Source organism: Triturus cristatus, chromosome 9 (assembly GCF_964204655.1).
Source record: "Triturus cristatus chromosome 9, aTriCri1.1, whole genome shotgun sequence".
Taxonomy (NCBI): Eukaryota; Metazoa; Chordata; class Amphibia; order Caudata; family Salamandridae; genus Triturus; species Triturus cristatus.
The window spans coordinates 1,288,792,139-1,288,817,244 of record NC_140592.1 but is presented as its reverse complement, the minus strand read 5'-3'; positions in this window follow the sequence as shown (position 1 = coordinate 1,288,817,244).

Sequence of the window (25,106 nt, the reverse complement as noted above, 5' to 3'; positions counted from 1 at the left end):
CAGTCAAGTCATTGCCCCCCAGGTGGATCACCCAAAAATTAGGCGGGGCACCCAGCACTGCTAGCGAGTGCTCCAGTCTGTTCATGAGGCTGCTCCATCTCATCCCTGGAAAATCCAACCACTCAAACTTTGTCTGCGAGAATCGACGCATCCAGTTCCTGATCGATGCCCAACGGGCCAACCGGGAGATGGCAGAGTGCCCAATGACCCACACACGTGACCCAGATGAAACAAAGGACACGTTTCAACTCAAAAAGTTTATTACCATAAACAATATGTCATTGCACTTACAACCACAAAACCATAAAACATGTGGCACACAACACTGCACGTTACAGTCCTATTTACACTAAGCAGGCCCCATCAGGGGCGGATATATCGCTTATAACACTGTGACTCCCAGCCGCCTACTTTCTTAACACGAGCAGGTTCCAAACCTGCTGTGAATGCAGTGGTGGCTGCCCCAATCCTGAAAGAGTGGCTTGAATATTTTGTGTCAGCCTGGAGTAGGCCGGCCCTGGACAGGCAAGCACCCATTACGCGCTCCACCTGGAAGATGGTTAGGGGAACTAAGTCTGTATGTAACAATAAGTACCCAGGTGCTACAGGGCGCAATGAGACATATTCCCGGACCCTGGCAACCGGGCAGTAACTGGGATCTCCTAAAGGCAATAACTCCACCTCCACCCCCTTCCCTTTCTGGTCCGTCTGAGGTGGATCGTCAGCTTACCCTCCAACCGAATATCCCCTATGCCCAGGGCGTCTCCTGACCTATCTGATTTGGACCGGGCCAATAACTCGCTGATACGGAACGCTCCAAAGAATGCTAAGCAAAAAGCGGCGGAAAAGAGGGACGCCTCATAGGGCGAGTGGGTGACTCCTCCCAGGACATCCAGCATGGCCTACAGAATGGGGAAGGTGATGGGGACCTGTTGTCTGGAACCCGGAGCTCGTCCCTGGCCCACCCCTTCAGTGCCGCCCTGATGACAAAGGACTTGGTTGGGTCCTGGCCTCCCCTAAGCTTGACATCGTGGCTGACCACCGCTAAATGACCACAGACCCATGAGTGTCTCTTCCCTTGTTTTTTGGCCCAAACCACAAATGCCTGTACCTTGCCCTCCATGGGTACCCCGGACAGGCCCAAGGCATCAGCCACATTGTTGAAGAAGGTCAAGTGTGCCAGGTTCCATTTCGTGGTACCGGTGGCCAAGGCCCGTTACCCCATGGCTCTCAACTGTTGTTCCACTCCAAGATCCTCCAGAGGGTTGCCGAGAAGGGGGTCATCTCCGCTCTCGCCTGCGGCCCGGCCTCCCAGAAGTGGAGCCACTGAAAACAAGAGAGAGCGTCAGCCGCCACATTCTTGACCCCCTCAATGTGTCTAGCCCTACACTCAAAGTTGCAGCGCAGGCTCCATTTGGCGAGCTCCCTGAGCAAGCAGAGCACCAGCGGGCACTTGGCAGTCTGCCTGTTGATGGCCTGCACGACCACCATGCTGTCCGACCAGAAAAGGACCTTTCTGTCCAACAAGATCGCGGGTCACAGGTGGAGCGATATGACAATGGGGAAAAGTTCCAAAACTGTGATTTTAGCAGTGATGCCGCGCTTGCCCCAGGCGTTGGGCCATTCCTGCGCGCACCATTCCTCGTCCAGGATTGCCCCAAAGCCCTCCCTCCCAGATGCGTCCGTGAACAGGCTGAGCTCGGGACTGTCCGCCCAGGGGGCCCTCCAGATAACCTTCCCATTGAAGTGCGACAGGAACTCCCCCCACATGACCAAGTCCTTCTTCAACCCTGCCCCCAACTTGACCAGGTGGTGTTTTTTAGACACGTTAGCTGTGGCCCTGGCTAATCTCCTGGCGAACACTCGCCCCACCGGGATGACTATGGCTGCAAAATTGAGCTTGCCCAAGAGGCTTTGGATGACACACAAAGGAGCCTTGTCTTTCCCCAGCAGTGACTGGATGTCCTGTCGCAAAGCCTGGACCTTCTCTGCAGGGAGCCTAGACACGCCCATAACCGTGTCCAGCTCAATGCCCAAAAAGATGAGAACCTGCGCAGGACCCTCCGTCTTACCAGGTGCTAACGGCACAACAAGGTGTCTTGCCAATTCCTGAAAGCATTGTAGCCCCCTGCTGCACTCCTGTGTACCCGCACCCCCAATGATCAAAAAATCGTCTAAGTAGTGGGTCATCCCTTCTACGTTAAATCTCTGTTGGAAGGGTGTTCTCCGGGCGGCTTCGGAATACGTTCCTGACCACCCTTTGACCCACCTTTCCTAAGTTAGGCCGAGCGTTGGTGAAGAGGCCCTTCCTAGAAGGGTCTCGTTCTTAGGATCGTACCCGCTGAGCTCACACTATTCAACAGAGGGACACCACACAGTAGTTCTCAGCGAGATGTTATTCTTTATCGATAAGTTGCGGGATCTTTATGATTTGTGATACAGCCGTTGAATCAATGCCACCAGCAGTGGTGGTGTCGTGATGGAGGAAGTAGGGTAGCGGGACAGTCTATGGGTCAGTGTCTCTTGTGGAGTATCCGTCGCGCAGCTCTCAATCCTCGAGCTAGGGGATTCGGGTGCACTCTGCAATCTCTGCCGTTCCTTCTGGATAGAAACGCCGCGAGTCTCTCAGCAGGCACAGGTGGTATTCGAATCTCGGGAGCCGCGACGGCGTCAGCAGTGCTCCGATGGTTTCAGGGGTCGAGGAGCCGTGTCAGCGTCAGCAGGGCTCAGATGGTTTCAGAGTTCGAGGAGCCACGACAGCGTTAGCAGGGCTCAGATGGTTTCAGAGTTCGAGGGGCCGCGTCAGCGTCAGCAGGGCTCCGGTAGCGTCCTTGAGTTCAGATGTCGGTCGAGCCGCGACCAGGTCAGCAGGGCTCTCGGAGGTCCAGGTCTTCTCTGCCGCCTGTCCCTTCAGCACCCCTTGTTATACTCCCCCTCCTCTTTGAAGTCCGGAGTCCTCGCAGAGAGGGGTCTTGGTGCCTGGGGGCGGTGTGTTGGGATTTCCTGCCGCTCGGCCCTTTGATCTGTTCAGGTTGGTCTGGGAGGGACTCCAGACGCCCAGCATGCGAGGCGCCCGCTCACCGGGGGCCTGCTGGTCGATCGAAACCCTCCTTGGGAAGGAGATCCGAAGTGTGACAGAGACGGCGCCTCCCAGTCTTGCTTGGGGGGTTTCTCTCTCCCTTGGCCGGCATGCGGGGTAGTGTCTTGGGTTTTGCGGGGGCCCGGGCCGGTCATCGGGTTTATGGGGCCACGGTGGCCGGAAGTCTTTGGTACCGGGGTGGATCAGGGTGGTTGCAGGGTTGCTTACTGGGCGGGAGGGTCCACGCCACGAGGCCGGTCTCACACGTGTCCCCCCCAGCTGAAAGGCGGGGAAAACTACCCATCCACTTGGGGGTTCTCCTCGCTGAAGCGGAAGAATCGGGACAGGCCATCGGCGTTGGCGTGGTCAGCCCCGGGGCGATGCTCCACAGTGAAGTCCATCCCCTGGAGGGAGATTGACCATCGTAGCAGTTTGGGGTTTTCTCCTCTCATCTGCATCAGCCACCGTAAGGGTCGATGATCCGTTTGAACTCGGAAGTGGGTTCCGAACAAGTAGGGCCGTAGCTTCTTGAGGGCCCAGACTATTGCGAAGGTCTCTCTTTCAATGGTGCTCCACCGTTGTTCCCGAGGTAGTAACCTTCGGCTGATGAAGGCGATGGGCTGATCTATGCCTTTGTCGTTGAATTGGGAGAGGACTGACCCGATGCCGTGCTCTGAAGCGTCCGTCTGAACCACAAATTCCTGAGAGTAGTCGGGGGCTTTAAGTACCGGAGCGGTACATATCGCGGCTTTCAAGGCGTCGAACGCTTCTTGGCACGGGGGAGTCCACTGCACTTTCTTCGGGTGTTTTTTGGAGGTTAACTCTGTGAGGGGGCCGGCAATGCTGCCATAGTTTTTAATAAACCTCCTGTAGTAACCGGTGAGGCCTAGGAAGGCCCGGACTTCTGTTTGGGTCGTGGGGGGTTCCCAGGACAAGATGGCGTCGATCTTCGGCTGGAGGGGGGCGACCTGCCCGCTTCCTACCTGGTGTCCCAGATAGGTCACTGAGCCCTGTCCAATTTGGCACTTGCTGGCTTTGATGGTTAGGCCTGCTTGGCGCAGGGTCATCAGTACTTGTCGGAGGTGCTGGAGGTGTTCGGTCCATTGGGAGCTGAATACTGCAATGTCGTCTAGGTACGCTGCGCTGAACCCCTCTAGCCCGGCCAGAACCCGGTTCACCAGCCGCTGGAAGGTGGCCGGGGCATTTTTCATCCCAAAAGGCATGACTCTGAAGCGGTAGTGCCCATCCGGAGTGGAGAAGGTGGACCGCTCCTTGGCTCCCTCGGTGAGCGCAATTTGCCAGTATCCGCAGGTCAGGTCGAAGGTGCTGAGGTAGCGAGCAGCCCCGAGGCGGTCAATGAGTTAGTCTGCGCGGGGGATAGGGTGAGCGTCCGCTTGGGTGACCGCATTGAGTCCCCGGTAGTCTACACAGAATCTCAATTCGGGGGCGGCACCAGGGGCTGCTGCTTTCGGGACCAGTACTACCGGGCTGGCCCATGGGCTGTCGGAGGGTTCAATCACCCCTATGGCTAGCATCTTGGCTACTTCTTTCTGGATGCAGGTCCGGACTCGGTCAGGGACTCTGTAGGCTCGGTGTCTGACCGGCGGGCTGTCTCCGGTGTCCACGTCGTTGACGCACCAGGGGTGAGGGAGAAGAGGTCTGTGAATTGTCTCAATAGCTGGCGGCAATCGTCGGACTGTTGGGGGGTGAGGGTGGACGACAGCCTCACCCCCTCCACGGAGCCATCTTTCTCCTTGGCATACAGGGGGTCCGGAAGGGGCTCTGTATCTTCTTCAGTTCCATTGTCGGTGGCCAGGAGCAAACTCAACTCCGTCCTCACGAAGTGGGGTTTGAGGCGGTTCACGTGGAGGACCCGGAGGGGGTTCCGAGGAGACTGAACGTCCACCAGATACGTGACTTGGCTCTTCCGCTCGACCACTTTGAAGGGTCCAGTCCATCTGTCTTGGAGGGCGCAGGGTCTCACCGGGGCCATTACCCAGACCTGTTGGCCCGGCTGGAACTCGACCAGCGTGGCATTCTGGTCATACCAGCGCTTCATCTCTTCTTGGCTAGCCTCGAGGTTTGCCTCGGCGAGCTCCCGGAACTTCCGGGTCTGGTTGCGGAGCGCCAGGATATAGCGGAATACATCGGGAGGGGTTCCCCGGGGAGCCGTCTCCCAGCCTTCTTTCACCATGTTCCGGGGTCCCCGGACGGGGTGTCCGTAGAGTAATTCGAATGAGCTGAACCCCAGGGATTTTTGGGGAACTTCCCGGTAGGCGAACAGGAGGCAAGGGAGGAGGACGTCCCATTTCCGGCGAAGGGGTTCTTCGAGGCCCATGATCATTCCTTTGAGGGTCCGGTTAAATCGTTCGACTAGGCCATTGCCTTGGGGGTGGTATGGGGTGGTGAATTTGTATGACACCCCGCATTGTTGCCACAAGGACCTCATGTACTTGGAGATAAAGTTTGTGCCACGATCACTCACAACTTTGCGAGGGAACCCCACGCGGGAGAAGATCCCCATCAAGGCCCAGCCCACCACGGGGGCCGTCACGGTGCGGAGGGGAATGGCCTCGGGGTAGCGGGTGGCATGGTCCACCAGGACGAGGATGAAACGGTGGCCCTGGGCAGTTCTGGGGTCCAGGGGTCCCACGATGTCGATCCCCACCCGCTCAAAGGGGGTACTAACCACGGGGAAGGGTTGTAGCGGAGCCTTGCACTTCCCACCACTTTTTCCGCTGGCTTGGCACGTGAGACATGACTTGCAGTGGGCCTCTACATCTGCTCGAATTTTGGGCCAATAGAAGTGGGTAACCAGGCGATGATAGGTCTTGTCTTGGCCTAAGTGTCCTGCCAGGGGTACATCATGGGCTAGGTCTAGGAGGAAACTTCGGAAGCGTAGGGGTACCACCAGTACCCGGGCCGATCCCAGCTCGGCCGTCTTCTGTTCGCTGTACAGGAGACCGCTCTCCAAATATACCCAGTGGGTTCCGGACTGGTCGCCTGCTGCTTGGGCTTCGGCCTGCTGTCGGGGTCCAATGAGGGACATGCAGGTGGCTTGCTCCCTGCAGAATTCTTCTCGGGAGGGACCTCCCTCGCAGTGCCAATGGGCCATCTCGGGTAGGTCCACGAGCTCGGTCAGTGGCTCGGGGTCTGGATACGCTGGCCCGTCATTGGGAACGGGTTCTTCTTCTGGGAGCGGGTCGTCGGGCTCGGGCAACGCGTCCCGGTCCTCGGGGACGGCGACTGGGTTCAGGGGTAAGGCCTCAACTCCCTCGGGGGAAGGCGATCGGGCAGACATGGAGCACGTGGTGGCGCATACCCATTCGGGTAGGCCCATCATCTCCAGATGGGCTCTTCGTTCCACTTGCCCCCACCGGGAGCTCTCGAGGTCGTTGCCCAGGAGGCAGTATACTAGTTGGGAGGTTCGGACGGCCACTCTCAATTTTCCGGTGACCCCTCCCCCATTCAAAGGGTACCAGGGCCATCCGGCAGAGGCTCTCGGAATTGTCCGAAGATATGACTGGACAGAAGGCGTCAGGCAGGATCTGGTCCTCAGAGACCAGTTGGCAGTGGACCGCTGTGACACTCGCCCCGGTGTCGCGGAGGGCCTCGACTTGGTGACTGTTGACCGTCACTTGTTGTTGGTATTTTTCCGTGTTGGCGGGTAGGGGCATTCCGGGAACCATCTCTCGGTCTCCTAGGGAGACCAGGGCCATGGCGGCCGGTTCCCTCTCCTCGGAGTCTTCCATCTCTTCCCCTAGGGCTACGGAAGCCATTTGTCGGGCTGGAGGGGCTGTCGCTGCGGGTCGTTGGTACATGGGACACTGGGGGTCACTGGCATAGTGTCCGGTCTGTTGGCAGCGGAAACAGGTGATCTTGACTCGGGGTCCTGGCCTCCCCGGGGGCCCTGTGCTGGCTGGAGGTGGGGCTGGAAAATGCGGGGGTTGGCCTCTTGGGGGGCTATGCTGGGGGCCCACCTGGGACTTCCTTGGTCTGCCTTGGTTCCCTCCGCCCCTCTGGCGGGGGGGTCCCTGACTGTGGCGACCGTAGTCTCCCACGGGGCCCCGGGAGGCCCGGGTTTTCACCCATCGGTCAGCTTCGACCGCCAGTTTCTGAGGGTCAGTGAGCTTGCTGTCCAGGAGGTGCTGGCATAACTCCACAAAGCAATTTACGGCCAAGTGTTCCCATGCTATCAGGTCAAATAGTTCCTCAAAGGTGGAGACCTTGCTGCCCTTGATCCACCCGTCCAGGGCCCTGCTGTAAAAGTTCACGTATTCCACCCACGTAGTACCGGGTATCTTTCTACAGTCTCGAAACCGCTGCCGGTACATCTCGGGGGTGAGTCCATACCTCGCTAATAGGGCCTCTTTCATGTGGCTGTAGGAATTTAGCACGGTGGAGGGCAGATCCAGCAGGGTGTCTCTCCCCTCGCTCAGGAACCAGCCCCACAGGCCAGCCCCCCAATCCTTCTGTGGAACTCGGTGGGAGGTCATGGCGACTTCGTAGGCCTTGAACCACTGCTGGATGTCGTCGTTCTTGTAGTATTCCTTCATCACATCCTTGGGGATGTGGACTTTTGGTTCCCCCGCAGGGGAGGTCGGTTGGTTTCCCGTGTTTCTGGACTCCTCACTCTTGGCCTTGAGTTCGATCTCCTTTAGGCTGCGTTCGTGTTCTAGTTGAAGTTTTTTATCTTTGTGTTCTCGCTGGCGTTTCATTTCCTCGAGTTCCCCTTGTAGGCGTAATTGTTCTACGGCTAACTTTTTTTCGGCCAACTTTAGCTCTCCCTCTATTTTTAGTTTGGCTAGTTCTAGTTCATGGTTGCGGCCCCTCTCTCGGTCCGCTAGCTCTTCCGGGGATAGGCCCCCCTCTGTGGCGTTGCTCCTTACCGGAACGCTTTGTGGTTCGTTTGGCGGTTCTCTTTCTCGTGCGTCACCTTCGGTTTGGGGCGGGGAAGCCCCTGCCTTGATCCAGGTCTTCAATGCCTCCTGGAAATCTTCTTTCGTGCTTAATCCGGTGGTAGCGATTCCAAGGTCTTTGCAGAACTGTTTTAGTTCTCGATGCGTATAATATTCCAACCGGTCCTCTCGGAACGTCGGGCTTGTGTTGGTTCCTGCGGTACTCATGGTGGTTTCTTCTTCCATCTCTGTTCTGTAGTGCGTCAGCCGTTTACTGTACGATCTCTCGGTGTCGGCTCGGATCCCGTCGTCTGCCACCAAATGTTGGAAGGGTGTTCTCCGGGCGGCTTCGGAATACGTTCCTGACCACCCTTTGACCCACCTTTCCTAAGTTAGGCCGAGCGTTGGTGAAGAGGCCCTTCCTAGAAGGGTCTCGTTCCTAGGATCGTACCCGCTGAGCTCACACTATTCAACAGAGGGACACCACACAGTAGTTCTCAGGGAGATATTACTCTTTATCGATAAGTTGCAGGGATCTTTATGATCCGTGATACAGCCGTTGAATCAATGCCACCAGCAGTGGTGGTGTCGTGATGGAGGTAGTGGGGTAGCGGGACAGTCTATGGGTCAGTGACTCTTGTGGAGTATCCGTCGCGCAGCTCTCAATCCTCGAGCTGGGGGATTCGGGTGCACTCGGCAATCTCTGCCGTTCCTTCTGGATAGAAACGCCGCGAGTCTCTCAGCAGGCACAGGTGGTATTCGAATCTCGGGAGCCGCGACGGCGTCAGCAGGGCTCCGATGGTTTTAGGGGTCGAGGAGCCGCGTCAGCGTCAGCAGGGCTCAGATGGTTTCAGAGTTCGAGGAGCCGCGACAGCGTCAGCAGGGCTCCGGTAGCGTCCTTGAGTTCAGATGTCGGTCGAGCCGCGACCAGGTCAGCAGGGCTCTCGGAGGTACAGGTCTTCTCTGCCGCCTGTCCCTTCAGCACCCCTTGTTATACTCCCCCTCCTCTTTGAAGTCCGGAGTCCTCGCAGAGAGGGGTCTTGGTGCCCGGGGGCGGTGTGTTGGGATTTCCTGCCGCTCGGCCCTTTGATCTGTTCAGGTTGGTCTGGGAGGGACTCCAGACGCCCAGCATGCGAGGCGCCCGCTCACCGGGGGCCTGGTGGTCAATCAAAACCCTCCTTGGGAAGGAGATCCGAGGTGTGACAGAGACGGCGCCTCCCAGTCTTGCTTGGGGGGTTTCTCTCTCCCTTGGCCGGCATGCGGGGTAGTGTCTTGGGTGTTGCGGGGGCCCGGGCCGGTCATCGGGTTTATGGGGCCATGGTGGCCGGAAGTCTGTGGTACCGGGGTGGATCAGGGTGGTTGCAGGGTTGCTTACTGGGCGGGAGGATCCACGCCACGAGGCCGGTCTCACAATCTCTCTTCGAGAGCCCACTGCAGGAATGAACTGAAGGCTTCGAAGTAGGCACACTTAACCGCACACCCCATTGGCATGCACCTGTCGTAGAAGAATTCACCTTGCCACTTGAATCCAAGGAGGTGCTGGCTCTCCCGGTGGACAGGGTAAAGGCGGAAAGCGGACTCAATGTCAGCCTTGGCTAACCACGCTCCCCTGCCCGCCCTCCTGACCATGTCCACTGCCATGTCAAGCGAACAGTAAGAGACCGAGCAAGAACCCTCCTCCAGCCAGTGGTTCACTGAATCCCCCTCCGGGTATGACAGGTGTGGTATCAGCCTGAAGGCCCCTGGCTCCTTCTTAGGGACCACCCCCAACGGAGAGACCACAAAGTTCAGAAGGGGGGGGGTTGCAGGAAGGGGCCCGCCACCCTCCCTAGGGCTACTTCCTTCTTAATCTTTGCCCTTACTACTTCAGGATGGTCCCTGGCTGACCTGAAGTTCTCAGCGTCCCTGTTGACCATTGGCCCCTGATAGGGAATTCTGAAGCCTTCCAAGAACCCATGGGCTAGAGACAGTCTATCCTTAGCATTGGGGTACTCCCTTAATAGTGGTAGCAGGTTGGCGGTGCCAATGGGGGGCGGACCTTTGCCCTGGAGGTCCCGGGAGGGGGCACTACAGGGGGTGCAGGTTGAGCTGACCCAGGGGGGGAGGACCTGGCCAGGGAAGGCCGGCCCAGGGTCCTACTTGTCATGTCTGGCCGGCATGGAGGCGTGCTCACGCTTGTCGCAAGAGGTGGCCGAGTGTGGAGAACTGCACTTGCTGCAGGTGTGGGAAAATCGACAGGCCTTGACCCAGGAGCATGCCCCTGCATTGAACAGCCTGCACGTTCCACTGAAAACACTCCTGGGTCTCTGCTTCTGGCCCCCACCACGGCCTCCCCGAAAGGGCTGCTTAAACTGACCCTTCCTGTCCTGCCCCTGGCCCTTGGTCAGCTCCCCCTTCTTCTCGTTGGTGCTAGGCTTCTCATCGGCCTCAACCCTGCCCTTGCCCATGTGCTGGACCCAGAGATGCACCTCCAACTGGTCCCACCCCAGTTCCGGCCACATGGCCATCTTTTTTCTGAACTCGCAGTCATACCTGTACCGGCCCATCCCGCCGTTAGTCTCCGCCTCATTGGTAATGATGCCGGCATATTGGAACAACCCCGGCCCTTGTTCTGGGTAACGCTCCATAACCACCGCTGCCAGGATAGCAAAGGCCTGCCCCCATCTCTTAATTGTTTTATCGGGCCATGCTTGGAAGCTAACCTTCTTGTACTCCTCCTTGCCACCCATTTTCCTGGTATCCACCCCTTCTGCCCCGTGCATCAGAAGTGTAAAGATGTCAATAAATTCCCTCCTCCAAATTCCTCCCATGCTAGTGAGCACCGGACGGACAACAGGGGGGCCAGTGTGACTGGTGGCGCAGGAGCGGGGAGCACAGGAGGCATCGCAGGGGGGGGGGGGGTGCCTGATGCTGGGGATGCGGGCGGAAGTGTAGCTGTGGTGGCAGGGACCATGGGGGGAGCGCAAGTGGCTGCGGGCGGGATGGCTGACTCTGCTCGTTGCTGACCACCTAGCTCTGACGAGGTCCCTCCTGGCGCCCTGGCTCCCCTGGGAGTGGGGTGTGCACTCAATTGCCCCGGGCTCTGGCACTGAGACCCCTTGCTGCAGGCTGCCCTGTGGCAATTTTGCTTGGTGGCTGTCCCCCCACCTCCACCCCAAACGTTTGTGACCGAAAGCGCACCTAGTGCCTGCGCGGGAGGTGCTGGACTATCTACACCAACGCCACTTTTCGCTGTGTTGCCGTTGTAAACCGGCAGGAGGCCAGCTCTGACCTCGGCCATGAAGTTCGTTAGCGTGTCCGTGAGCTTACCCAGGTCGTCACGTGTGGCAAAGTTTGGAGGCAGGGTTGCGTTGACCAGGGGGGCCACTGGTCCGGCTGTGGGGGGCAGTGGTGCATAGGCCACCGGCACGGCCACAGTCCGCACAATGCTTGTGGCATGGCTCCTAGCTACCAGCGGATCATCTGGGAAGTCCTTAACTGTGGGCCTGCGGACCCTCTTGGATCGGGTGGGACCGTTTTCTTCTGCGGGTTCCTGACCTGTGCATGGGGCAGGCATGGCGATACCAGAGTGGTCCGGGCTGTGCGCCATCAACAGCTCAGTGGCCCAAGCCACTCCTTTAGCTGTGACCATCTCCATAACGGCCGACAACTGCGCATCTTGGGAGGTTCCTGGCTGGGAATCCTCCACCTGGGACATCATTGAGAAAAGCGGAGGGGATCCCTGGCTATTCATCCGGACGGATCTGCGACAGCCCACCTGGAAGAGAAATTGAGCTGTGAGCCAAAACCTAGCTGCTGGTGACGGATCTACATTCCTGTCCTCGCCTTTGACGCTCGGTCCCAGACACTCGACCACTTACTTACTTCCTGTAGTCGCTACACTCTTCCTGACGATGCTCATGTTGTCGTGTTGCCTGGGGAGGATCTTGATGAACCCTGTGTGCGGATGATGGGAAAATTGTTAACCATTGGACACTAATGGTCTGCCGGCCGCTGGCACGGCTCCCAATCCCTGGCTGCCCATCATGTCTCCTTCCCCCCCTGAGTTGGTGTTGTACTTGCATACCCCCCAACCTGGCCCCCTCGGCAGTGCTCTCCCCCATGTGTTACCTCAGAGAACACCTCTGCGAGACGGCTGGTGCTGCACCCTGCACCTCGGCGATCGTCCGGGAGCGCGAGACATAGCTGGAAACCAAAGCAGCGCGGTGTAAGATGAAGGTGGTGACTTCCACCACCTGACTATGGTCACCCCAGAGGGCCGCTTAGGTTTACCCGGCCATGTGGCGCATGCCCCCTGGCCTGTTGAGGACACACTCGCCCTGCACCACACTGGTTGGCGTCCAAACGCCCTTTGTGCTGCCTTGGCCCTAGCGGCTCTTACCCCTTACCTGTGCAGTCCTAGGGAATCCTTAGGAGGGGTGGGGGGGGCCTGGCATCAATCCCTTCCTGCATAAAGAAACAAATCACATTAATACATTCGCACAGGCCGTGGCTGTCACAAAGAGGCAATAACGGCAGCCATCCGCCGGTGCACTGTGCACGGCCGACCTAACCCCCACTCCTCCCAAGATCGCAGGAGCCCAGCTAGGGCTGTAGTCCCCTAAATATGCGTGCGTGCAGCGACCGTAGCTCAGGAGGGGTGGCACTGTCACAGGCAGCTGAATAGGGGGGTGCCGCAGGCACACGGTGTCGGGGCACAGGGGGGGGAGGAAGGCCGCTGGGGAAGTAGTCCGCAAGGTGCCGGGACGGGACCCTAGGGCCTCAACACTTGGAGCATGCGCACAACCCTTGAGCTCCTATACTCGTGTGGCATCGTGAAATCAATAAATGATTTTTTTTTTTTTTAATTCACAGTGTCAGGCCCGGAATATGCCCGAGGGAGATATCACCCCTTCTGGGGGACTACAGTCGCCTCCACTCATTGAAAGTTCGGTGTTAGATTACTTAGTTTACTCCCAAATATCCATAAGTCTGCCTTTAGACACGCAGGAAAGGCCCTTTTACTGACCAGAGGAGTAACTATAATTAACATTGGCTAGCTAGGAGCAGCTGGGGGGTAAGACTCAGGTCCCTGTAAATAGTTGGTATATTGATCTGGGAGACTCTGCAAGCTGTGGCTGAGCTGAACCACAATGGAGCGCTTTACACGAGCACCGTATTTACATTACACATTCAGGCCCGAGGTGGAAGTGATTTGCCCAGATACACAGATGTGGACACGACCCGTGGCTCGGACCCTGGTATCACCGCCAGGGAAGGTGGTGTCGGTGTGGCGACTGCGGCCTGCCGTTGGGCTGGGAGGCACAGGAGGGGGAGGGGTGCACCGTGCGTGCCCCGGCCCGAGCGCGTGCTAAGCCTGAGGAGACACCCAGCAGCAAGCCGGAGACCGCGAGGCCGAGAGCGAGACCCGGCCTCCTGCCTGGCACGGCAGACCCGGCCATGGCCCACTCCCTCCCCCGTGCTGCTCCGACAGGGGGGCACATGCCCCTGCAGCACAGGCATGGAAAAGGCATCCTGCACCACCCGGACCCGTAGCCACAGGAACCTTGCAATAGAGCCTCTGCTCTCTGGGCCACAGACCACAGCACCAAGGGCGCGAGGCGGCTCCCATGGCACTGGGGTGCACCGCGCGAGCCCTGCCCCACAACCACCACCGCCCAGGAGACATCACCCCCGCAGCGTCACGGGACGCCGGCGCAGCCCCGAGGCACGCGCACATAGCACCTGCACCATGGCCGTCCGCCAGCGCCGGACCGCGACCAACATGGACTCCAGGGCCACTGCCGGCCACCGGACACCGTGGGGCACCGAGGAAAGCAGGAGATCGGGAGCGCCAGGGCCGAGCCGCGGCTCACAAGCAGTGCCCCTCCGCACTCCCGGAAGCACCCGACGCCGCCTGCACCGGCAGGCTAGAGAGCGCTCACTGGTGAGTCTCCGCACAAGCCTGGGCCGCGGCGCAGGTGGACACATTCACTTGTAGGATACCAAGTAGCAACAGCCTGTTAGCTCCTGCCAGACTCAAACCCAGTCTCCCCGCTTCCGTGTCAGCCGACTCAACCACCAGGCCACAGCAGCTCTAGCATGCGGCAGTTGCGCGGCCTGGAGGGCCTAGGGGGGAGGTGGAGAGGGAGTGGCACATGGGCTGCTGGCCAAGCCCGTCACGGTCTCGCGCACGCCCACAACCCACGGGCCCAGCCGCGACCCCCGAGACGAGACAGAGGGCGGACGAAGGCGCCATGCGAAGCGACGGGGGGCCCCACGCACCAGGACGGGGCGACGCTGCAGAGGAATCCGCATCCCTGCCGCAGGCAGGCCCGCAGAGAGACCCGCTGCGTGCCCTGGGGGGACCCCGCACCCACCCCCGGAGCTGCACCCTGCTCCCCCTTTTCCCCGGCAGCCTCCAGCCTAGGCTGGACCGCCCGCCCTAAATCACCCGCATGGGGAGATACGGCTTGGGGAGGGATGGGGGGGCGTGGCCTGCACTAATGTTATGTTATGTTATGTTATGTTATGTTATGTTAGGTATATTTATATAGCGCACAGCTGCTTCAGTGAAGAGGCGTCCCGGCGCTTGCAGCCATTAACAGTGGAAGCTAGGGTTAGACCGTACGGAAAAGATGAGTTTTAATAGCCTTCCGGAAAGAAAGAAGGCAGTCAAGCCGCCGGATTTGGACAGGGAGGGAGTTCCAAAGTTTAGCAGCAATGAGTCTGAATGACCGGCCCCCTGCTCTAAGACGCTTCACCCGGGGGATGGATGCAAGGAATTGCTCAGCAGAGCGAAGCTGGCGAGTGGGCACATATAGGGCTAGAAGATTTGAAAGGATTTCAGGAGAGGACAGTTTTAGAATTTTGAAAGCTAGGCAGAGTACTTTGAATTGGATCCGTTGAGGGACGTGTAACCAGTGTAGGTGACGCAGGGCTCCTGAGGCTGAGCAGGTTCTGGGGAGCCTTAGTAGGACACGGGCCGCAGCGTTCTGAACTCGCAAGAGGCGGGCATCCTCGGCCTTGTTGGTGCCTAACATAAGGGAGTTGGCGTAGTCTAATCTAGACAGAATGGTTGCCTGGACAATCAACTGTCGGGTGGGGGGGTCAAAGAAGCCCAGCATGGGCCTCAAGCCCCACAGGAGACCAAAGCACGTGCCAGCGGTCTTTTCCCAGAGCCCAAGGGTGGAATCAAACCATATCCCAAGGTTCTTTACTGCTGATTTAGGGATAGGTGCAGGTCCCAGGGACTCAGGCCACCAGCTATTACTCCAGAGCTCCTTGTTCCTCCCCACTAGTAACACTTCTGATTTACTCGCATTAAGTTGGAGGCAGTTAGTGGTCATCTAGCGCGCGACTGCTGCAAGGCCGTTCCGAAATTGCATAGCTCCCTGAGAGCGCTCATCGGAGAGGGCTACGACTAGCTGCGTATCGTCGGCATATGAGACCATGGTCAAGCCATGATCTCTAGCCACCGCTGCCAGAGGTTGGACGTAGAGGTTGAACAACACGGGGCTTAACGCCGACCCCTGGGGAACCGCCTGCTTGATGGCGGTAAACACCCAAAATATCGATTCCAAAATATCGACTGCCCAGAATATCGAAGTTAAAATATAGAGTGGACAGAATATCGAATTATCAAAATATAGATAGGTCAGAATATCGAAATTGGGGTACAAAATATCGATATCCAAAACATAGACTTTAAAAATATAGAATACCATAATATCGAATTTTAAAATATAGATTACCATAATATCGATTTTTTTGTGTGTGTTATGTATGGTAGTATATGTGTTACAATGATGTATTATTTTTGTAATGTATGTTTAATTTATTTCAACAAATGAATGTTATGTAATTTAATTATTGCGTAATTTAATTCCGTAGCGGGTTGTGGGTTTATAGGGGAATAGGGTGGGAAGTAATTTAATTATGGTTAATTAAATGTTAATTATATTTATATGTTTTGATAATTAATTAATTGATAATTATTAATTGGTAATTAATTTATATTAATTGATTAATTGATAATTATGTTAATTGTATTTGTTATTATTGGGTGCGGGTTGTGGGTTTGTAGGGGAATTGGGTGGGAAGTAAATTAATTGTAATAAAGTAAATATTAATTTTTTTATTTATGTGTATTGATAATTGATAATTAATTTTTAATTGGTAATTAATTATTATTAATTGGTAAATAATTTGTATGAATTGCTAAATAATTTTTATTATTTACAAAATTATTTTTATTAATTGATTAATTGATAATAATGTTAATTGTATTTTTTATTATTGGGAGTGGGTTGTGGGTTTATAGGGGAATTGGGTGGGAAGTAAATTAATTGTAATAAAGTAAATATTAATTTTTTTATTTATGTGTATTGATAATTGATAATTAATTTTTAATTGGTAATTAATTATTATTAATTGGTAATACATTTTTATCAATTGATAACCAGTTGCGCTATCCAACGCTTTCCCTACTGTTGCACTCTCTGGAGTGGGAATAGTAAATTTTATCCTCCCGCTATCCATCGCTTTCCATACTGTTGCACTCTTTGGAGTGGGAATAGTAATTTGTACCCCTACGCTATCCAACGCTTTCCCTACTGTTGCACTCACTGGAGTGGGAATAGTATTTTTTACCCCTACACTATCCAATGCTTTCCCTACTGTTGCACTCTCTGGAGTGGGAATAGTAATTGTTACCCTCCCGCTATCCAACACTTTCCCTACTGTTGCACTCTCTGGAGTGGGAATAGTAATTTTTACCCCTACGCTATCCAACCCTTTCCCTGCTGTTGCACTCTCTGCAGTGGGAATAGTAATTGTTACCCTCCCGCTATCCAACACTTTCCCTACTGTTGCACTCTCTGGAGTGGGAATAGTAATTGTTACCCTCCCGCTATCCAACGCTTTCCCTACTGTTGCACTCACTGGAGTGGGAATAGTCATTTTTACCCCTGCGCTATCCAACGCTTTCCCTAGTGTTGCACTCTCTGGAGTGGGAATAGTAATTGTTACCCTCCCGCTATCCAACACTTTCCCTACTGATGCACTCTCTGGAGTGGGAATAGTAATTTTTACCCCTGCGCTATCCAACGCTTTCCATACTGTGGCACTCTTTGGAGTGGGAATAGTAATTTGTACCCCTACGCTATCCAACGCTTTCCCTACTGTTGCACTCACTGGAGTGGGAATAGTATTTTTTACCCCTACGCTATCCAATGCTTTCCCTTGTGTTGCACTCACTGGAGTGGAAATAGTAATTGTTACCCTCCCGCTATCCAACGCTTTCCCTACTGTTGCACTCACTGGAGTGGGAATAGTATTTTTTACCCCTACGCTATCCAATGCTTTCCCTACTGTTACACTCTCTGGAGTGGGAATAGTAATTTCTTACCCTCCCGCTATCCAACGCTTTCCCTACTGTTGCACTCTCTGGAGTGGGAATAGTAATTATTACCCCTACGCTATCCAACGCTTTCTCTACTGTTGCACTGTTTGGAGTTGGAATTGTAATTTTTACCCCTACGCTATCCAACGTTTTCCCTACTGTTGCACTCACTGGAGTGGGAATAGTAATTTTTACCCCTACGCTATCCAACGCTTTCCCTACTGTTGCACTCACTGGAGTGGGAATAGTAATTTTTACGCTCTCACTATCCAACAAAATCTCGACTTTTTTAAATTACTTATATTATGTTTACATTTTAAGCTTTTTATATTATATTATGTATGTTTTATTTAATTGTTTTTAATATTTAATTAATTTTATATTATTTTTAATACATCTAAAAAATTCGATATTTTGGCTAACTATATTTTAACAGTCTATATTTTGGAATCGATATTTTAGTACTTACCTGTTTGTAGATAGGGAGTCGATATTCTGTTGTTCTATATTCTGGTGTCGATTTTTTGTGTAGTCGATATTTTGTCCCTCGATATTTAGTTACTGAACCCTTGATGGCATGGGCGTGTGAGAGGAAGGGGGGGGCCGACACCTGAAACGATCTGTCAGAAAGAAAGGAATGAAACCATTCTAAGGCCAGGCCCACAACCCCCACCTCCTCAAGCCGGCGCAGGAGGATCTGATGAGATACCGTGTCAAATGCGGCACTGAGATCGAGCAATATAAGTGCCGCAGTTTGACCCTCATCCAGGATGGTACGTAGATGTTCACTTACTGCCAGAAGTGCGGTCTCGGTACTGTGGCCGGAACGGAAGCCGTTCTGGGAGCAGTCTAAGACGCCAGTGTTGTTCAAGTATCCTGAGAGTACAGAATTGGCATGGGCCTCTGCGATTTTAGTGACCCAGGGCAGGAGGGATATAGGGCGAAAATTTCCAGGTTTGGTGGGATCGAGTGGAGGTTTTTTTAGTAGGGGGACCACCATAGCTTGTTTCCATGAAGGGGGTACCACAGACGTGGAGAAGGAGGCGTTGATAATCTGACGTAGGGGTGCCATAAGAGCTGGTAGTGAATCCCTGAATTGGTTGGTCTCATGGGATCTATGGGCGAGCCTGATTTGATTTTTTTGCTAAGAGATAGGAACTCATCCTGAGAGATAGGGGGGACAGCTACCAGAGGATTGGTTAGTGGAGGATCTGCTGGGACCATGGGGTCCAGAGGGCAGGTAGAAAAGGATTTGTAAATGGCTTTGACTTTCTGGACAAAGAAGGTGGCCAGGTCGTTGCATTGCTGCTCAGACGTAATCCATGGGGTAGAGGGGTCCTTCCTGGTTTTAAGATCATTAAAGATTTTAAAGATGCTTTTAGCCGGGTTGTTGCTGGTCTTAATCTCATTGGTGAGATAGGCAGAACGGGTTCGGTGAATGGCTTTGTGGTAGTGCTTGATCGCATCCTGATATATCTTTTTGGCTTGAGGGTCATATGCCCTTCTCCAGACTCGTTCTAGCTTCTTGCAAGTGCTGCGAAGGGCTGCCAGAGAGTCGTTATACCAGGGGTTAGAGTTTGAACAGCGACCCTTCGTCCATTTGGCAGGAATCAGGATGTCCAAGGTCTGTGATATCCAATCACAGAATGATTTATACGCTTGCTCAGGATCAGCGTCTACGGTGGGGGAAGAAGAGGCCAGGGTGGAGAGCAGGTCTTTAATTTTAAGTTTGTGCCAGCACCGTTTGAGAGTGGCTTTGGGGTAGGGACGTGAATTAGGCTCAGAGAGTGGTAGAATGATGGTGACTAAGAAGTGGTCAGACTAACACACAGGGCTGGGTGTCATAACCTGGAGAAAGGGGATATTGGAGAAGACAGAATCCAGTAAGTGCCCTGCGGAGTGGGTGGGGCCCACTACCCACTGGTTTAACTGACAGGCATCCAAGTCTGCAATGAGGCAGCTGACTTTGGAGTTGTTAGGGGAGTCAAAGTGCAGATTAAGATCACCCACAAGGGTGAAGTTAGGCGCAGTCAGAGCCAAGGAGCTAACTGCCTCAATGAGGGCTGATTTGAACTCCAAAGTAGGTCCGGGGGGGCGATAAATAAGCAGACCAGAAAAGGGGGAGTGAGCATTGAAGGAGATCGTAAAGCGAGCGCACTCGCACCCTGTTATGCTTTCCTTAACAAGAGTGCAGTGGTAGCAGCTTTTAAAAATAACAGCTATGCCCCCGCCTCTAGTTTCTCTATTGAGTGTCAGGATGCTGAACCCTGGAGGGAGGGCGAGGCCGGGTGCAGCCGCCGTGGCATCAGTCAACCAGGATTCAGTTATGAAGAACACATCCGGCGATTCATCCTCACTGAGGCCATGGATCTCCATATAGTGTTTCACCCCTAACCACCTAAAACGGGTCAGCTCCAGGGCATGAGGGAAGCGTGGTGTCTGTGGTGTGTTCGGTGCACAAAGAGGCAGAAAAGGGGGAGGGGATACCTATGTACTGTAGGAGAGTAGGGTCTGCAATCCTATGATCACCCAGATTTTTTGCTTTTGCTTCATTGGTTTACGACTTTCTCCGGCTGTGGGCCTGCCAATCAGACCCACAGCCTAGCTGTTCTCTCTCGAAATTAACACACATGTACGTTAGGTGCATCCACTAATTGGAACTGGGCCGCCTTGTCAGTCCCTGTCTCAGCATACCACAGGTATCCAGGGCATCGGTGTACCCAGGGCCTACCAGGGGCTGCAGCATGTATTATGCCACTCCTGGAATGGCCGCCCAAATCTGACACAACTGGCTGCACGACAGCTGGGGCCACGTGGTGTAATCACCCGTTGCTGTAGGTGTAGTATTCCTACACCTAACCCTAAAATGGACACATGGATTCCTATCAGTCACTCCTATGGCAGGCCTTATCAATCCTGAAGGCAGAGTGCGGGGAGTCATGTGGGATGGTGCTCTGGCGCGAGCCGAGCCCGTCGACGGCTTGCGGAACCAAGTCCTAATAGCCGTTCCATGGTGACGCGGGCCAACTATTTGCTAACTTTGGCATCGCATCACCTACACACGTCGCGTAAGGTGTCATACGAATTGGAATACGAACCCCTCGCTAGTTCTGGCGACGGGGTTAGCATTCCCCCCTTCTAGAGGGGCACGACATGGAAGTAACCCTGAACCCCGGTTAAAGTTGACTCAAGCCTTAGCATCACAAAATGGATGCTGCCACCAGACACAAGTCTGACCTCCTGCTGCTGGGGGACCTTCCAGCGAAGGGAGTTTGGACAAAGGGTTTCCTGTCGAGGGCGGTGTTAGCACCGTCCCAGACAGGGTTGTGTATCCCAGGTAGGCAGGGCTGAAAGGAAGGTGATTGCCAGTGGCACCCCGGTGCTCACTGTGCATAGCCCGGCTCAAACCAGTTTCGGGGGCACACCAGCCCCTGAGCTGGCGCGAAGCCGGACAAAGGATAGGGGTGTAACCACCCCCCTCCTGGCTCCACCCATAGGTAGAACCTAGTCACGGGCCAACCCCTTTTTCTTAGAATAAAGGTGGGAGCGAGTCCCCTTCCCAATTTGGATAATCAGATAATCGGGTAACTCCGAATCACGAACCACTTTCCACGAAAGGAACTCTTGACTATTTCTGAAGACTCTCCCTTGTGGCTAAGGAGTAGCCACCCTGCACCAGCAGGCACCAACTAAGCGCTTGCGGTTTGCTGCAAGTCTCTCCTACGGATCAAGACTGCCCAGCTCGACGAGACCCGAGTTCCCTGCCATCTCTGACCTTTTACCTCCCTCATCAGCCCAGCTGAGAGCCGTAGGTGTGACGAGACCTGCGGGACCGGCTATCTTCAGAACCTGCACGACGCTTATCTAGCACGCCCACCGAGGGACCCTCGAGTGAGTGCACCTAGGGTTTGAGAAGCCCTAAACCCTGAGCAGCTCCAGCATCGAAGTCTGTCTCCCCAGCATCCGCGAGATCTGCGTGGGGGGCCCTTCCGCTCCTTGCTGTTCACCGCGTTGTCCGACCACTTGCCGTCCGGCTTGTGGCCCTCTTCACGACGCTCCAAGATTATTTTTCATCACTAGTCTGGTTGCTCCAGACTGGCACTTGCTCCCCTTCAACAGAGGAGTACCCCGGACCCTCCTGGTCCACTCCCGACGCCATCTTGACTCCCCCGCTTGGGTGGCCACTGCCAAGATCCGCTGCCCCTTCCTGGGCCCAGCATCATCGACAGCAGACACCTTCGTGGGACAGCTCGCCCTCCATCCTGGTCGCCGCCGCGCCTCCTGGTCCGAGGAACAGCCGAGTCCGACGTCACCCACTCACCTGGTCGAGGTGACTTCAGCCGGTACCCTCCTGGTACCCACACGATCGCTGGCTAGCGGTTGAGAACTGAGTCCCCTCTGCTTTCAGGTTTTCCTTCATCACCGATCCAGGCTTGGATCGCTCTGAACATCGTCACTGGTCGCCTGCCAGCAACTTCTTCTTTCAGGCTCCTGAGACTACACGAGGACTCCCGACATCTTGACGAACTTCACGCAGCCGCAGCCTCCGGGCTAGGTAAATCGAGCATCTCGGTGCTCCATCGCAGGTTCACTCTACAAGTGTCCAGTTCCTTTTTCGTTTAGTCCCACTGATCGGAACCCTCCGGAATCAGTACCTCCAGACTCTAACCATTCGCATTTCACTGTTAGTGTAGATGGTTTCTCGTGCCCCTCGGGCATTTGTGTAAATTGTGCAACTGAAGTATTTTCCTAAGAGTTTTGTAGTGTGCGTAGCTCCCTGACTCATAAAGAGCCAGGGTAGTCTTGTTATAAATAAATACCCTTTTATTTTCATAACAACTTGTGTGGTGTCCTTTCACTTGGTGTTCAAGGGGTATATGTGATGGTAAACAGCTGGCTTAACACGCCCTCTAGAGTTTAGCCTAAGACTGCTCGTATCCACGCTACTAGGATAGCTGGTCTAAAAGGTTGACTTACAACCAATCATCAATAAGGGTCGTTTGGAATGATACACAGTGATCACTAGAATAGTGAGCACTACATATCAGGCCAACTTCTCACATTGGTGGCAGCGGTGGGATTTGAGCTTGCTGTTGTTTTACCACACACGTATCCTAAGAATATCGCAGTGAAAGATCACATAAGTACCCAGGTACATATAACTTAACTTAGAATACTCCGAGTTCTACTGAACCGGCTGTTGTAGTGTAACAGGGCTTAGCACACCCTGACTACAACTCCTAGCAAGGGATCAGTAGGTAAACACATAGTGTAGGTAGGTGCAACACTTACACCGCACTAGACAAGCATGTCGGTCCACGGAGAGTCCTCGCAGACTCCCTTAGTGGTCAGTGACCCTCCACAGGTCGTGTCATGATATGCAACCCTTAGCTTCAAGGAGATGCGACAACTATGTGCCTCCAGGAAGCTAAACCAGGGTTCTAACCCTACCATCGCAATTCTGATAGGTCTCTTAGAGGCGTACGATGCTAGGAGGTCCTCTAACACAGGTCCCCCCAGTGCAGATGGGAACATGCCTCCCTTAGAGGGAACCCTCGGTGACCCCGACCTCGACCTCCACACAGAGGAGGAGGACGAGGACGAGTTATCGGGAGACGAGGCAGACAAAGGTCCAGCGGTAGTCGGCAGGCTTACAAGGACCAACTTAAGCAGGCATGAGAATGGAACTGGGGGAGCCCCGGGCCCACGCTCAAGCAGGCTTAACCTTGGGAACGGACGAGCTAGGTCTCTCTCCAGAGGCTCCGGCAGATCGGTTCATACACATGTCTCTCAGGCATCCTCTCAGAGAGGAATGACTTCCCCTCAGAGGAGGGAGCATGAAGCGAAGATGCGGGAAGTCAATCTGAGGATCGAGCGGGAAGAACTTGCCCTCGCCAAAGAAAGACTTGCCCTGGCCCGAGAGCAGAAATTAAGTGGGTTAGATCCCACTGGTGGCAGCAGTCTCAATAGAGAGAAAGACAGGGGTATAGACACTAGACACCTGAGTAAAATAGTGCCCCCCTTTAAACAAGGGGACGACATCCACAAGTGGATAACTGCTTTGGAGAGGGCCTGCACTGTCCAGTGCGTCCCCCCAAGTCAGTGGGCAGCTATACTGTGGCTTTCCTTTGAAGGTAAAGGAAGGGACAAGCTCCTCACTACTAGAGCTGAGGATGCTAACAACTACCAAGTCCTGAAGAACACACTGATTGATGGGTTCGGCTTAACCACGGAACAGTACCGGGTGCTGTTCCGGGACACCCAGAAAATTCAGTCTCAGGATTGGACTGACTTTGTTGATTGTGCCACTAAGGCTTTGGAAGGCTGGTTGCTGGGTAGCAAGGTTACTGATTACACAGGATTGTACAATCTTATCATGCGAGAACAGATTTTAAACAACTGTCAGAACCAATTGTTGCATCAGCACCTTGTCGACTCGGATCTGACCTCTCCCCAAGAATTGGGAAAGAAGGCAGACAGATGGGTCAGAACAAGGGTCAAGCAGAACCAGAATCAGAACCAGGGTGGTCAGAAGAAAGCAGACCAAAAGGGTAACAAGAACGAACAAAATGACCAGAAGTCTTCGACAGGTCCCCAACAAACCAAAGAGGGTGGGGGTCAGGCTTCACAGAAGAAGAAGACTCAAGAAGGCCAGTCAAAAAGGTGGTGCCAGTACTGTAAAAGTAAGACTCACTGGTTTAGTGAGTGCACCAAGAAAGGAGGGCAAACTCCTACCACTGCAGCCCCTAAGGCACCTGCGCCCCCTAGTACAGTCAGCAGTGGTAGTGCGCCTCCCAAGGCATTAGTTGGGTTAACCTTGGGAACCGAGGGGAGTGACGACTTAGTCGGCACGCTCACTCAGGCCGTCCTTGTCTGTACAGGGGATATGGATATGTCCCCTGATGCCAGTCCCAATACTTTGGGCAAATACAGACAGACACCTTTGATCAATGGAAAAGTGGCTCAGGCCTACAGGGACACGTGTGCCAGTGTCACCATGGTGACGCCTAACTTCGTGGACCCTGGACAGATCATGCTAGGTACCAGTTACCTAGTGACCAATGCCAGCAACGTCACTACCAATCACAGTATGGCAGTTGTTGATTTCTCCTGGGGAGGGGTAAGTGGCCCGAAAAAGGTTGTGGTTAGTTCAGACCTCCCCGTAGAATGTCTGTTGGGCAATGATTTGGAAACGTCACAATGGTCAGAAGTGGAGCAGAGGACTCACATGGAGATGTTAGGCTTGCCAGCACATGTCCTTGCTGTGACCAGGTCACAGGCCAAAAGATGCCCCACTGAACAGGTGCTGGATCCTGGAAGAACGGACCAGACACCTTCCAAGAAAAGGAGCAGTAAGGGTAAGGCTTCGCCTTCCCCCTTGCCCCAGGTCGTGGATCAAGTCTCCGAGGAGGCTGACCTTAAGGAACTGAGGGAAACTGAGCCGCAAGAGCTTGAACCTGGTCAGGTTGAGTTTCTGGGCTCAGGGGGACCCTCCAGGGAAGACCTGGGGAAGGCACAGTTAGACTGCCCCTCACTTGAACCCCTCAGACAGCAGGCTGCTGCTGAGGCTGCAGGGAACGCCACAGGTACCCACAAAGTGTACTGGGACGATGGACTCCTGTACTCTGAGGCAAGAGACCCCAAACCTGGTGCGACCAGGAGGCTGGTCATCCCCTTGTCTCTGAGAGGTTTCCTTCTCACCTTGGCCCACGAGATTCCCCTTGCAGGTCACTTAGGCCAGAATAAG